This window comes from Rhamphochromis sp. 'chilingali', assembly GCF_963969265.1.
Source record: "Rhamphochromis sp. 'chilingali' genome assembly, chromosome: 4".
Lineage (NCBI taxonomy): Eukaryota > Metazoa > Chordata > Actinopteri > Cichliformes > Cichlidae > Rhamphochromis > Rhamphochromis sp. 'chilingali'.
The window spans coordinates 36,196,733-36,211,802 of record NC_137948.1 but is presented as its reverse complement, the minus strand read 5'-3'; the positions used below and the strand labels follow the sequence as shown (position 1 = coordinate 36,211,802).

The 15,070-nt window shown below is 40.1% G+C and overlaps 1 protein-coding gene across 1 annotated transcript in view; it reads right to left on the bottom strand.

The window, feature by feature from the left end:
- The window catches only part of LOC308395035 (uncharacterized protein), a gene marked incomplete at its 3' end in the record, with an annotated part of 74,798 nt that extends 65,566 nt beyond the window's left edge, over positions 1 to 9,232 (bottom strand). Inside the window, exon 1 of the mRNA XM_080879688.1 lies at positions 8,661 to 9,232. The remainder of the gene's footprint in view (positions 1 to 8,660) is intronic.
- Positions 9,233 to 15,070: the final 5,838 nt, after the last annotated feature.

The window sequence follows — 15,070 nt, the reverse complement described above, 5'->3', positions numbered from 1 at the left end:
GCTGAAAAAGACCGTGTTGAATATTAAATGATTCTCTAGGCTTCTGTTTGGCTTCAGTGTGAACCTTTGGGTGACAGCAATTAATATTTAATTGTGTTACTTTAAAATCCAACATATTAAATGAGTCATCGCAACGGATCAAAGTGATAGCTTCAAATGGCTTTTTTTTTTTTTTTTTTTTTTTTGCATGATCAGTGGTATAAAATCAAAGGACACTGTGTACAGTGATTAAAATTGCCAAAAATATTTACAGTTTACAATCTGCACATTCATTTTAGACTTTTTCAAATAATAAGTTGTTCATTTTCTGCAAATGGTAAAACATCTTGTTAGGACCCTTTACAGTGACTTCCACACAATATATCTATACTGTCTGCACAATTTATTAATACCAGTGTATGCAGGTGGAGCTCCTGCCAATACAAAAGTAATCTTTTAGCAGTTTATGACAAGAACAAAGGAGGAGTGCAGTCAAAGAAGAAAGCAGGAAACATCAGTGGTGTGAGAAATGCTGAGCACAGTCTTACTTGTACTTGCTTTTAATCCTCCAGAGTTTAGAAATACATTTTCTCATTATGGCATTATTGTCTTTTTTTAAATATATATATATTAGGGGTGCAACGATACACAAAATTCACGGTTCGGTTCGGTTCGATACTTTGGTGTCACGGTTCGATGTTTTTTCGATACAAAAAAATGTTCATGCCTTTTTAATTTGTCATTTATTAAAATTATAAATATATATTTTAACTCAAAAGTACAGTTTTTAAATTTAACCCTAACCCTTGTGTGTGTTTTTTATTTTGACAGCGAATACGCACCTGCGGACCACTTATGTGCAGCCCTGGTTATTTAGCTCGTCATATTGCAGCCACAGAAATTCTTTTGTCCATGAAACCATAAAGCTGCACTTTCTTTTTGCCTTATAGTCTGATTTGTCATAACTTCTCCGTTTTGTGGTAAGCTTTTCTTTGGCTGTCACTTCTTCACCCTGACCTGTCTTATTTGGCTCAGCAGAACTAAAATATATATCGTGCTGCTTTTACACACGCACTCACATAAGCTCAGCGATTCTCTGCGTGATCAACCTCTCACATGTTTAAGCTTGCTGCGGGAGATTTCACTTGTCATGTTTGCATAGTAAGCTAACGATTAATAAGACGATGTCAGAGGAATTGGTGCACAAATTATCATCACTCACAGATCAGTGCTGTCGCTCTCTATACACAGTTCGCACGATTGCAAAGTGAAAGCAAAAAAACAAGCGCAAATTCAAACGCGATTTCAATATGTCACATATTGACAGTGGCTCACCGATGCCAATGACATAATTACCCAGCTACATTTCTGAAAGAATGCAAAAGCATTGACATATATTTTTCCTTCCTACAAAAGCCCGACGGGCAGGGCAGAGATAGATTTTGGTACCCCGACTGAAAAAATCGCTAGCCCCAGGACGTCGGGCTAGCGATATTGCGAGCCCTGTATCTGATTGAGGAATCACTCATCTTTGGAAAAGAGAGTTTATTACAGAGAAATGTCTCTTTCCAAAATAAAAGCTATACTATCCGCTTCTTCTGGGCTATATTCTCAGCAGCATAAGGAGAATCATGTGCTAACAGCTGTCTAAATGACTCGGCTAAAGTTAGTAGCATGCTTGTTGTTTTTGTCTTTGCACTAGGATGATGTCGGTGTAAATGTGCAGTCATATTCGTTGTGTTCCCACTAGTGCTTTCAGGTTAATCTCGTTGAAATGACCTTAACGCCACAACACGGCAAATCTCCGTTAACGAGCTACCGCCGATCGCCCCGTGCATGGGGCTAGACGGCCAACACGTTAACGAGCTAACTGCGCTAACACACTAGTTCCCACCCATGTAATTGAGCATTGCATGGCACATCCAACATACTGTTTTACTTTAGTCCATGACTCGCTTACCTTCAGGGTCATACGTCACATGAAAACCAAAATAATTCCAAACGCCAGATCTGAATGAGAGTGGGGGAGGTCCATGTTAAAAGGTGAGCTTAACTTCTGTCTCGCTAGCTTGCCCTGCGCTCTTCCTTCTGACGATGCTGTCTGTGTTGAGCGCTCAGTGAATCTGCGTTCGACTACTCCGCCTAGGCTGCACTGTCGACCCTAGGCGGAGTAGTCGAACGCAGATTCACTGAGCGCTCAACACAGACAGCATCGTCAGAAGTAAAGTTGATAAAATAAATTACAAATTTTGTATTGTTCGATACATATGCGTACCGAACCGAAAGCACTGTATCGAACGGTTCAATATCGATACGAATATCGTTGCACCCCTAATATATATATATATATATATATATATAAAAATAATTATTAGTAATCATAATAGTTAGCATGCCTTGTTTATATGTATATTATGGAAGAAGATGGCTGCTAAAGAGACAGTCTTAAGAAATACTGATGCACAAGCAGGGGCTATGCAAGTACTTGCATGTAATAACATTTTGAAATGAATTCTAAATTTTGCTGCGAGCCAAGAAGGCAGAAAAAGAAAGTGGGTTTTATTTTCCACAGACCAAAAACATGAACTATCAAAAACAAGTGCTGCAAAGTAATTTAAACACGTTTTTTTTAGAGATATGAACTATAATGTAGACACATTTTTTGGGGAAGCCAGGTGTGTTTGTGTGTTTCCAGCTCAGGAGCTTGACAGTTAAAGCAACAGGTAGCATGTGACAGCCTTTAATAAGGTCTGACAATCAGTGTTCGATACACCTCGAGGCAAACAGGATCCAAACAAGCCAAACAGTTGGTGCTCAGATCGAAAATGTGTCTGTCACAAAAACTGCTAAATTATTTAACGCAGCAAAGAAGTAAACAGTATTTGGCAAAGGGGTGGGGATGATTGGGGGGGTCAAAGCTTGCTGGCAAGGAGAGACTGATGTTTCACAGAAAAGGTGCAGAGAAGGTGCTAAAATGTATAGGGTTTGGTGCATTTACCAAACCCTATACAGGTGCTATAAAGGTGATGTCACTCTTTCATCTCTTCCCTACCTTTAAAAAAAAGCCAGAGGGTGTCTGCACCTGACAGTTAACTGTTACTGTGTGTTTTACTGCAGTATGTGTTGTACCTTAATGGTGCAACTCCTGGAAGTCTTTAGGCCAGAAGAGTTCTGCAAGCTAATGTATAATTGAAGAAAGACTTTCACAGTCTAAGATAACACCCTGCACACACACTGCAGCTTGAATTCAAAACAGCTGTTGTGACCACCACAATGAGGATCAGCACCTCACTTGACCTTCCAAGTGACCAGATTTAAACATCATTAAATGGTAATGTGGACTTCTTGAGCCGGGAGAGCCAAGGAGATATCCATCTCCTTCAGTCCCCCAGTGTGCTAGGAGCATTCTCCTGTAAAAAAAAAAAAGGAATCTGATATGTTCGGACACAGTTCAGGAAAGGTATGACAGCATTTCACAGAGGACTGACAGTGGTATGAAGAGAGGGGGGCTTCTCTCTTCTCTCAAGAATTTATTTAATGCATTTCCATCCCGTACACCACAGCAGGATAATGGCATGCTTATCCAATGTAGTGTATTACTTTGGTAAGAACAACTGCTGGACGTTGATATCTGAATTCTATGTATATACATCCTGCATGGATGATATAGAAGATGAAATATTGTGCTGCCTTTTCACTTTGAATACAGCATTTTGTATTATATTTAAACATTTAAGTTGTCTGTATGATTTAAAACCAATCATTAAGGAAGAACAGTTAAATGAATGTTTTTTTTAATTAAAAGTGCATTTGCATTCAGTCTAGGTTATTGTAGGTATGTTGGGTTTTAAATATTTTCTCAAACGGTTACTTTTGCATTGCCCTTTTTTAAGACAGTAGCTACAGGGACAGACAGGTGATATGACCGAAAGATCAGGGGAGTGACATGCAATAAAGTGCTGGCCAGACCAAAATTGAACTGGGCACGCTCTTGATGGCATTTGTGCCCTCGTGGTATGTACCCTCATCACGAGGCTATAGAGTTATCCTGAGCCTACACATTTGTATTATAAAACATTAATAAAGAGAGTATTTTGCCCGTGTTCTTTTCTTCCCCCTGCCTTTTACAGCCAGTTGCTTTGTGACTAATGACATTAACAGTAAATCAGTTCTTCTTCTTCCACAATGTGTCTTCCATCCTATCTTCCTCCACTCACCCCCAACCGGTCATGGCTGCTGCAGGTTTCTTCCTTTTAAAAGGAAGTTTTTCTTTCCCACTCTCACCAAAGGCTCAAAATAGGTGGTTTGATTCCTGGGGATTTCCTTCAATTACTGAAGGGTCTTTACAGTATAAATCACCTGAAGGCAACTGCTGTTGTAATATGGAAAAAAATATACAAATTGAATTAAATTAAATTGAATCTTCTTGTGCTTCTTTTTACATAAAAATGGACCAGCTCAAGAAGACGACGTTCATGAACACGGTTGTTCTACAAATGCCAAAAAGCCCCAAAACAAAGTAAACCGAGACACAGAACTAACCACTGCTATAACACAGCCCTTCAACACGAGTCCAAAGCAGCCCCCGTCTCCTTTACTCAGAGGAAATACCAAGCTCTGCACTGTGGGTCAAATACACAACTGGAGCTATTAACTAGGCCTAGCTAATGGTTCTGACATTCTCAACATCACCATCATTGCCAGTGAGTGTGTGACCAAACTGATTCACTGGATTCACTGATCGTATTGAGGATGTGAACGTCTGAATCTGTTTGATATGGTTCCCTCATGTGTTTCCACTCTATATTTAAAAAGTGATATTGTAACCCGCGAGTCTCTCTGTGCATTAAACATACTGTTAGTCCTCCATGACTAACAGTATGTGAGAGGTCGTGTTGTTCCTGCTGCAGCCCAGTTGCTGTGTCTGAATGGCCATCATATTTGTTTTACCCCTCTAAAATGTTTAATCTGTTTCCCTTATAGTTAAACAGTGTTTGAGAAAAAAACAAACTAAAAGCTTAAAAAAGCACCTTTTTGTAATATGTAGCTAAGCAATATGCAAAACATCAACAATATATGACAACCAGTGACTCACTTGTCTCATGGCAACAAAAAAGCCATTTTTAGTGAGTGGCACAATACTTAGTCTAAGTTATTGGAAATATCAGTGAGTAGTATTGTCCCCAAAAATGTGTTAAACTGTTCTGAGTGCTTTGCGTATCCCTCAGCAGCCATGCCATTCAGACATTAAAACCACATATGTCCCATGTGGAGCACTGAAATGAGGGTTTGTTCATGTTTATAAACCAAGCCTCTTTATTCTTAAATACAGACGCTTGTGATTTCCAGAACATGTGTCTGAAATGGTATGGTAATTCATTTTTACTGCACTGTAACAAATACTTGGAAAACAAGCACAGACATGACACACAGGAGTCAAAGATATTGAAATTCAGATGCGATCTAGTTTCCATTGTTCACACGTGCAAAAATTGAAAAGAAAAGCCTGAAAATTTCAGTTCACTGCAAGTGAAATTTAAAATTGGACCTTCTACAACGCACTTTGGCAGGTTTGTATGCACAAAAGCACACACACTATGAAATAGAAAAAGAAAAATGGATTTGGATGAACACATTCTTGTTAACCCCAGTGTCCCCAGTGCAGAGTCCTTTAAGGTATTCAGCCTTTAAACTGTAACATGGGTTTGGGTTCAGTGTCAACTTTTGGCCTCATTCCATTTCCTCTCTATTACATTTTGACCTCACATTAGAGGGCTGAAACTTCACTTGCCGCACGTTGGCATTGGTACCCGCTGCTGTTAGTCATCATCCCCTCAGAACAAACAGTAAATGTGATTTTAAATTGAGTATGCTGTAGACGGCTGAACAATTTCCACAAAAACATGTAGACACTGATTGGGCCACACCGCTCTCTGCAATCACTGGCCTGGTTTTTCTCATTCGCAGAAGAAGAAAGGGGGATATATGATCTGTGTTTTGCTCAGGTTGAAAACCAGCCGCTGCTTTGTGTACTCAAGGAGAGGTGAATTATATTGGCAGAGGAGCATTGGACAAACATGAAACAGTACTCGGACCAACTTGTATGTTTTATGATGTTAAAAAGCCAAAGAAGTAACACTATTTGTGTGGGATTTACCTAAACGCAAAACCAGTGTAGTAGTACAATAAGTAAGGGTAAGCTATGCGTGGAAAAAGTATCTGATCATCGGCATACAATCATCCTGGTGCAGGTCCTCCTTGTTCTGCTGAGTTTGGGATTTCTGTTTGTTTTGTTCTTGTTTTTTATTCTTTCTTGTTGTTTGTTTCTGGTGATATTTAGCTTGTTTTCTGTTTAGTTTTTAATATTACAATTCAATTCAATTTTATTTATATAGCGCCAAATCACAACAAAAGTCGCCTCAAGTCATAATGACCCCAGTGTTTTCCAGCCTGCGTTAGCTCTACCTTGTAACATCCGCTTCTACCCTCACGGTTGCATCAAATAAACCTTGTCTTGCGTGTAGCTTTTGTCATTTTTGGTTTGACCCTGTCAGCTTGCTGCAGCTTTTCTGTGTAAAGTTTGCATGTTGTCTCTGGTCCTGAATGTTTTGTCTTTGGGTACTCCAACTTCCCTCCACAGCCCAAAGACAAGCATGTGCATTTAATTGGTGATTGTAAATTGGCAGTAAATGTGAATAGTGGTCTGTGTCTTTGGTAACCCTGGTGCCTGTCTGGGGTTACCTTTTGTTCTATGGCCACTGGGATTTCTGTGAATTGGACGAGTGGTATGGATGGACGGATGGCACCTGAACTTTATCATTTTTTCAGGTCTTGCATTAGTTTTACTTCCTTCCTTTACTCTGATTCTCTTCACCTGTGTGTAACTTCTATTTTCCTTTTGTCCTTTGTTCATTCCCAGGCTTCTTGTGTTTTTTTTGTTTATTTCTCAGAGTTTTGTGTTACTTCACCATTAGGACGGCACTTCTGTATGCTTCATTATCTGCATTTGGGTCCACATTCCAAACTCCACACAAAACATTCAACATCTTTTAGAAATAAAGGAGCCTAACAGTGTCTGTGCCAACAAAGCAAATGCAAGGACACTGGTTTTATTCTGTCCACTGGCCAAGAAGGTTAAGATAAATAGGTAATGCCCACTGAATCGTGACTATCATTTAATTAGAGCTGATGACTGATACAGCCTATCCTCAAAATGCCCAATGAACAGACTGATATACTGCACCAAGAAAGAGCCTGTATATGAATAAATGAAATATCATATTTTTGAGTTCTTGTCCAAACCAGTAGGTGTTTTAATCTGCGTCAGCGGTCCTTTAGCTCAAACATGATTCAACAAATTCACAACTGGTCAATACACAGGATACAGTGCAGTTACTGCCAAGCAGCTCAGCTGAGACAGTTGGAAATCTGAACGCTTGTGCTCGGAGGCCATCACAGAAGTGGTAAGATGAAAGCATTAATGCTTCTCCCACCAGTCGCACATTTCTCTGGAGGATTGCACTAAAAAGCTTTGTTGTCACAAGCCTAATCCTCTGCCTTACAGGCCGCAAAACCACGGCCAACCACGTCAAAGGGAAGGAAGATCGCGAGTTTAGGCAAATAAATAAACAAATAATTGAAAAAAAAATGAAAAAATAAAAAGTATAAATGAAAAGTTCCCCCATGGGAGACAGGAAGTCACGTCAGTTGCATCCATTTCCCTTCTTCTCAGTATTGGTGATGAAATGAAATACCATCCTTTGGTTTTAATTCTCAGCCTCCTCAAGCATATTTACTTTTTGTTTCTTTTTTCTTTTTCTTCTATTTTTTGAAAAAAAAAAGACTGCAGTGAATCTTCTTCATGATATCATGTCTGACATGCAGCAGCAAACCTCATCTAGTTAAAAAGGCAACAGGATGCTTGAAAGCAGTTGAAAGAGTGCCCCCTGTTGCCTGTTTGACAATCCTTCTCCATATAAGTCAATTAAGGAAAAGGATCATTGTGCTTGCAAACACTTTTGACACTGTAACGCTGATGCAGATGAAGCACTCTCTTTGGTTTTCTTTCTTTTAATTTGACTTTCTTTACAGAAGTTCACGTGCTCAGAGAGACAGAGAGAGAGACGGGGGCGGTGGGGCTCACCCGGACCTGTTGACCCGGAGCCATGTGCAGAAAATAGAAATTCATTATCTATTATCCACTGCGCTTTAGACCGACCATCGTCATGGTGGAGCGTCTTTAATTTATTCCGATAAGCAGTCACATGACATGGACCATATATTTTAAACACCGTGCGCACCGCATAGTTAATAACCTCGTTAAATCATTAACTGCTATCACAGTGAACGTAATCGTAATAATCTGTGCTGTTTCTGTGTGTTTGGACACAAACTGTCAGGATTTTTCGATGATTATCATGTTTACTTTAAAGTTCTTTCTCCCCCTTTTTTCATTTCTCAACAAACAAATCTGAAGCTGAAAGCCTCACATTGAATGAAATCAGTGATAGATTAAGGTATCTGTGCAAAGACGCAATCCTTTCGTCTTCACGTTGAGATCAGTTTTCTTTTATCTGCCACATCTGATTGCATTCCGGTCATTTTTTTGTCGTGATAATTCTTCTGATAACACAGAATAAAAGCAACAGTTAATAGGGAGAACACATGTGGCTTTCTCTTACCTTTTCAGACATCAAAGAGCGTGTCTACAGTTGTTCAGGAGAAGAAAAAGCCCAGTAATCCGTAAATCAAAGCTCTACTTTCCAAATTCTTTCCCCCCTCCTCTTTGCTCCCTGTAACTCCGAGCGATTGCCCTCAAACCCAAATCAAATATCCGTCCAGGAGCATTCCTGTGTTCAAAGCACTCCAGCTGAATGTCTTCTTATCCGGTTTGTGTTTTCTGGTTGCCACCGAAAAACAAGAAAAAATGTATACGATAGTTTAATCACTGCAAGAGGGAGAGGAAATTTACTGATGAAATGGACACCTGCGCGCATCAAAACCGGATTCGACGGTGCGCCTCAGGAAACCCACTCGTCTTTCATCTCTTCTCTCTTGCCCAGTCTTATTTTCCCCCGCTCCTGTGATCACCGAAACGGAGAGATCAACACTGATGAAGGGCCCCCAGATCGTGTCCAAGTTGAGCAGGAGAGCAGTAACGCTTCCATCAGTGCAGACTAACGCGCTGCGCCCTGAAAACTGGAGAGGTTAAAGGCTGTGATCAGTGCCGCCGCACCGGGAAATATCCGAAACCTTTAACAGGAGTAAAGACGGACTACAAAACATGACGGAGCAGCTCCTGATAACCCCCCCCCCCGTGTGTGCTCACACCATTTCCACTTCCAATTCCCGCACGACCCCGCCACGAGCCTCTTCACAATGATGTCCTCTGATGAATTCCAGGCAAAGCAGCGAACACCCCCCCCCGACGACTCTTGGGTTTAGTCTGCCGTCTCCCTGCGGGACTCGTCTCTCCAAACTCGGGGAATTCCTCAACTGAGGCGCAGAAAAAAAAAAACTACAAAAAAACAAACCAAAACAAAAAACTGGGAGCCAGTTTAACCTTGTCGCACAAGAGAGCGCAGCAGAGACTCGAACCTGCCTGGTGCGACTGTTCGGTGGGTCCCCCGTGCAGATTTTTAAAGCCGTGGGGGTTTCACAGTTTGCTCAGGCCATGTCTGAGCGTACGCACATACAACATCGGCGGGCTCGTGGTTGATTTTTTCTCAAGCAAAAGAAATGAAAACCCTTCAATGAGACTGACAGCTTCTAAAGCCGGGCACCGCTTTCCTGTGATTCATGTGTGATCGGGAGGAAAGCAGAGCCTTGTTTTTTCTCCACATGTTAACGAACAGATGTTCCATCTCAGAGTCTCTTGCTTTAATACAATAAAGTTGGAATATATATATATATATATATATATATATATATATATATATATATATATATATATATATATATATATATATATATATATATATAGTTGTAATGTGGTTTTGCTTGTGTTTGTCCGCGCCAGTGTTTTCGCTGAAAGATACAGGTGGAAACCACAAAGAAGGAAAAAAAAAAAACTGGGGGTCTTTGAGGTGTCGCAAATGAATATTTTAAAGGGGGCGTGTGTGCGCGTGCGTGGCAGAGACAGCGAGACACAGCGAGAGAGAGGGAGACGTGGGAATCAAGCTGCGTGTTTTTGCGCGCAACAGTGAGAAGGTGAGTGACAAAGAAGGGTGGAAGTGAGCGCAGAGTCGCAGATTGGAAGATCAGCACCAAAGACAGCGACGGGTTAAAACGATGTTGTGCCAAAAAGTGATTCCCGATGTTTTTATATATTTTTTAATGGCTATTATTTTTACTTATACTAAAGAATTTACTAATTTATGAATGGGTTATGTATAGAATAAAGAAATGGCATATTCTGCACTTATCTTTGTGACTCCCTGTTACTGCATTTTTTTGGTACTTAAAATGTCTTTATTGAACTGTAATGTATTTTTTTCAATCTCTGCTGTCATCTTGCCTCAGTCTCTCTTGAAAAACACATTTTTAACGTAAGTGATACTTTTTGAATGGCTAAATAAACTAAATATAACTGTCACTTTGCCAAAAACCATTAACAGCTTCTACCTTGTCACGGGGATGCCCTTTCTGGCTCAAAATAACCTGATATCCTACATGAGAGGTTTATTTGACCCATTTTTGACAGATTATAGGTCAACAGCTAATTTATAACAGGTCTAATCCCAGCAATTACTTTTTTGGCACCAGCACTCTGGCTTTACTGATTCACTCCCCTTTGATTCCCTAAAATATGTGTAAGAAGACCATCTTGCCTGTCGGATTGTTTACTGATGTTAATCAGTAACCAACAAGCAATAAAACACACTACAAAGGGCTAATTTCTTTGAGGAGATTGGAAGCTGGTGGTAAAGGTCACAGTTAGGAGAGAAAAGATCAAACCATCTGTCACTCTTTGTGCCATTTCTAATGAGCAGATCACTTGATTTTTCACATCTGAGATGATTTCTGTAGAAATCCTTTCAAACTGCTCCATTACTGTCCAAGTCAGATAGATACTGACCATCAGCAGACAGACGTAGACAAATGAGAGTAAAAAGCTCAGGGATTACTTTATGCTATCAAAAATGTTGCATTGAAAATTGATTTGTGAGCAGTGTATGATGTGAAGATTTATGATTGTCCTGAGATGCTTTCGATGTCAAAGATGCCTTTTACATAATAAATGCACATCTCCTTTATTTTAATGCTATAAGCAAAAGCAATGGCAAGAACTCTTGCACTTTGTTTGTAATTCATTTCTTGCAGGTTGTTTTTAAAAGCTGCAGTGAGAGTACCGACTGGGATTAGAAAGAGAGAGCATATTTCTCCCGCACTGTCTTGTCTTTGTTGCTAAACCCATATCAAATTTAAAATCCTGATCCTCACATACAAGGTTTTGAATAATCAGGCCCCATCTTATCCTAATGACCTTGTAGTACCATATCACCCCAACAGAGCTCTTCATTCTCAGACAATGGTCTTACTTGTAAATCCTAAAGTATTTAAAAGTAGATGGGAGGCAGAGCCTTCAGCTTTCAGGGGCCTCGTCTGTACAACAAGCTCGTTGTTTGGATTCAGAAACCTGCTCTGCTTTTAAGATTAGGCTTGAAAATATACTTTTTGGTTAAGTTTATAGTTAGGGCCGGATCAGGTGACCCAGAACCCTCCCATCATTAGTTATTACTAATCTCTGACTCTCTTCCATAGTGTGTCTTTTGTCCTGTCTTCCTCCTCTCACCCCCAACCGGTCAGCAGATAGATGCTCCCCCCTGAGCCTGGCTCTGCTGGAGCTTTCTTCCTGGTAAATGGGAGTTTTTCCATCCCACTGTTGCCTCGCTTTTTTCTTTTTATCATTTCAGGACATTTGCTTTGCAGTATAGTATCTTGAGGTGACTGTTGTTGTGATTTTGCACCCGATACAATGAATTGAATAAAATGAATGAACTGAAGTGAAGTAAAGTGAATTGAAATGAACTGAATTTTCCACTGATACTGCTGCTGGTGGTACTGGTGTGGTGATCGAGGCTACATTTGGACAGAATAAGAACTGGACTTCTTTCAAATCAAAAGTTTGGGTAATCATAACAAGCAAATACTGATGGCACAAACAATCTGTAGGCTGCATCATGAATCATCAGTGATTGTCTTACAGTAGCTCCTCCACTATTGACATCAGTGGTTCAGACTTGAGGCCCAGAAATGTTTCAGTGACGCTGCATAACAGGGTAACAGCAGAAACGATGCTCCTGCTGTTATCTTCTTCTGATGTTTCGTTATGGTTTCTGACTGTTTGTGAGACTTTTCCTTGTTGACTCTGCCTCGTGATCATGTGCGTTAAATACGAGCTTGCATCACTACAGGTTGTTTCGAGGCGGTGGGAATGGTGCACGCAACAATATTGTCACACTGCAGGCAGTTATTTCCTTAATGAAATTTTTTAATGTCCTTTGTGCTTGTCTGTGTGATCTGAGGTGTTTTTGCTCTGTTCTTCTCTTGTGGCAGTGGCGGTAAAAATTGTAATTAAGCTAATAAGCTAAGAAAATGATTTCTTTCTAGTTGAAAATTCAGTTGCCAACCACCGCTGAATGGTAAAGCTACCTCGCAAAGTGACTGCAGCAACACTCCTTTATTTGGCAGAAATTTATCATATACTAATACGGGCTGTTGTAGACATTATGATCCTGTCTAACACTTGACAATGTACAACTTTGCACTCTGGAACAGAAAACCTGATTAATGTCCCCTATAGGACAAAGGCTTGGCTGAGGATGTGCCCGATTTCCTGATAAATAACCCGGACATTTAATTCACAAGGTGCTGAGGTTTTTGTCTTTCGAAATTAAGTTTCTCTGTTTTCAGACTAAAACTGCCAACTTCTCAGTATTTCAAGAGATGCCTCATCTTGTCCCTGCCTACTTGCATTTTAAGCTGTTCAGTAACGAATGACACTGAGTTATGAGTAAATGCAGGGAGTCAAAACACATTACACTCCGCTGCCAGTAAAGCCGATGGCACGTCTGGGGATCGTGCCAGAGATCTGTCTTTTGTTGCAGAGGCTCATAGAACGACAGCACTGTACAGAAGACTTGCTAACAAATGTGTAGGTCTTGCTGATTTAATCAGATTTTAACATTACTCTTTTTGTTTTGCAGTATTGAGATAAATGTGCACCTGAAGTCCACAAGAAATACATTTTGGTGATTGTGCACAGCAAATATGAAGCTGTTAGCTTAGTTTAGCCCAAAGACTAGCAATGGGGAGAAAAGCCTGAAGTACCACCTGCAATCTTGCTTTGTATATAAGTGCATCACATTTTGTTACCCTTTTCTTGATCTGTCAAAGTTCTGGGCTAACTAAAGGCATCAAAGAACAGGAGAAATGCATGCTACACATCGATGCAGAGATGCTGGGACAACCAAGTGTTGGGTATTATATTTTTTTTGAAGGCTCCCAGCCTTTTGTCCTAAAAAAAAAGTAATTAAGTAATAGTTAAACAATTAAATGATAACAAGGTTCCTATTTTCAACCACTTACCAAAACAAAATATTTTTACAGTAACACTTTATAACCGCGAATAAGGCACAAGTACCCTGTACTTACATGCAATTTGCAGGCAACAAGTCAGGTTTTTGCAGGAAACAATGAAACAAGTACACTGTAAGTACCCTGTACTTTCTGGGGCATGGGTCATGTTACGGAGTGACTAAGGTGCAAGTACCCTCTACTTATGTACAATTTGCAGGAAAGTATAGGGTACAAAAGATGTAAGATGGTGAAATTTTGTTTGTTTTTCCAGATATTTATCATGAAATAACCCAGTATTTGAAATTATGTAATTTAATTTAATGTAATTATTTTATTGTTTCCTGCAAAAACCTGACTTGGTAAACAAAATTACAGGTAATTACAGGCTACTTGTGCCTTATTTGCCGGTCGTGTGTTACCCATCAGGAAAGCATAGATCATGTGAGCAGAAGGATCGTCTCTTTATAACCTGTGATACAATTTGATGCTTTTCTTACAACCGAAGGAGTTGCCCCCTGCTGGCAACTGGGAATAATGCACAATTAATGCACTTTCATATACAGTCTATAGAAGCTGCAACTAAGCAAATAATTCTAGATGAAAATGTCTCTGGCACTTTACATCTTTCCATTGGCTGTTTCCCAATGGCTGGTTGACTGTTTTCCAGTTGGTTATGGAAAGATGAGATATATTTAAAAAGATACAGAACCTGATAATATATTTTAATCTTGGCTGCAGAAAATTCTGCTTACAGCAAAAAGTTTGAGGTCTGAACCTCTTGGTTATGGCTCTGTGTGGGCTTTAAATGTCTGCAGTGAGCCTGTAGATTCTCCAGGGTCTTTCCAATGCCCAAGACATGCATATCAGATTAGGCAGTTAAGGAAATTGATGTGTGTATGGATACCAAAATCTAGGAGATTTTCTTTTTCCCCACAGCAGGCATTGAGCTCTCTTTACCAGCACACATCTTTCTTTATCTCACACGCAGCTGCTCTCAGAAACCCACAGTGAAGCTCAGCACAGGTGGCAGCGTGGTTTATCAAGCTCATATTGGATTTCACCTTGTCCCTCGCTACTGCAAACACAACAAGGAAGGTCAAGTGGCCTCCAAGACAATGGACCGTAATTCTACCTCTGGAGGCAAAGCAGTCGTTGTGCATCTCAGTCACGTTCATGCTCTCAGCTTAATGTCCACTTGTCTCTTTTTACAGTCAGGTCTGCATGCATAAATGTGAGGTGACCAGAATGAGGTGACACTGAAATATGGTAAGCAGCACGAAGATTCGCTCAAATTGATTTTTCTTCTAGGCATTCTGCACATGATTGTCTACAGCAGGCTTACAACAGGAGGAACAGAAGAATAATCTAAAAGCAGCTGTTGGCAAGACTAATTAAATTTTACTGACAACAGCCAGAAAAAAACCCGGATGTCACAAAACACGGTTATTGTTTTCAGGCTGAATGGTTATCTGTATGTTTGACGTGCTCTCATCTTGCCAAACTCTGATTG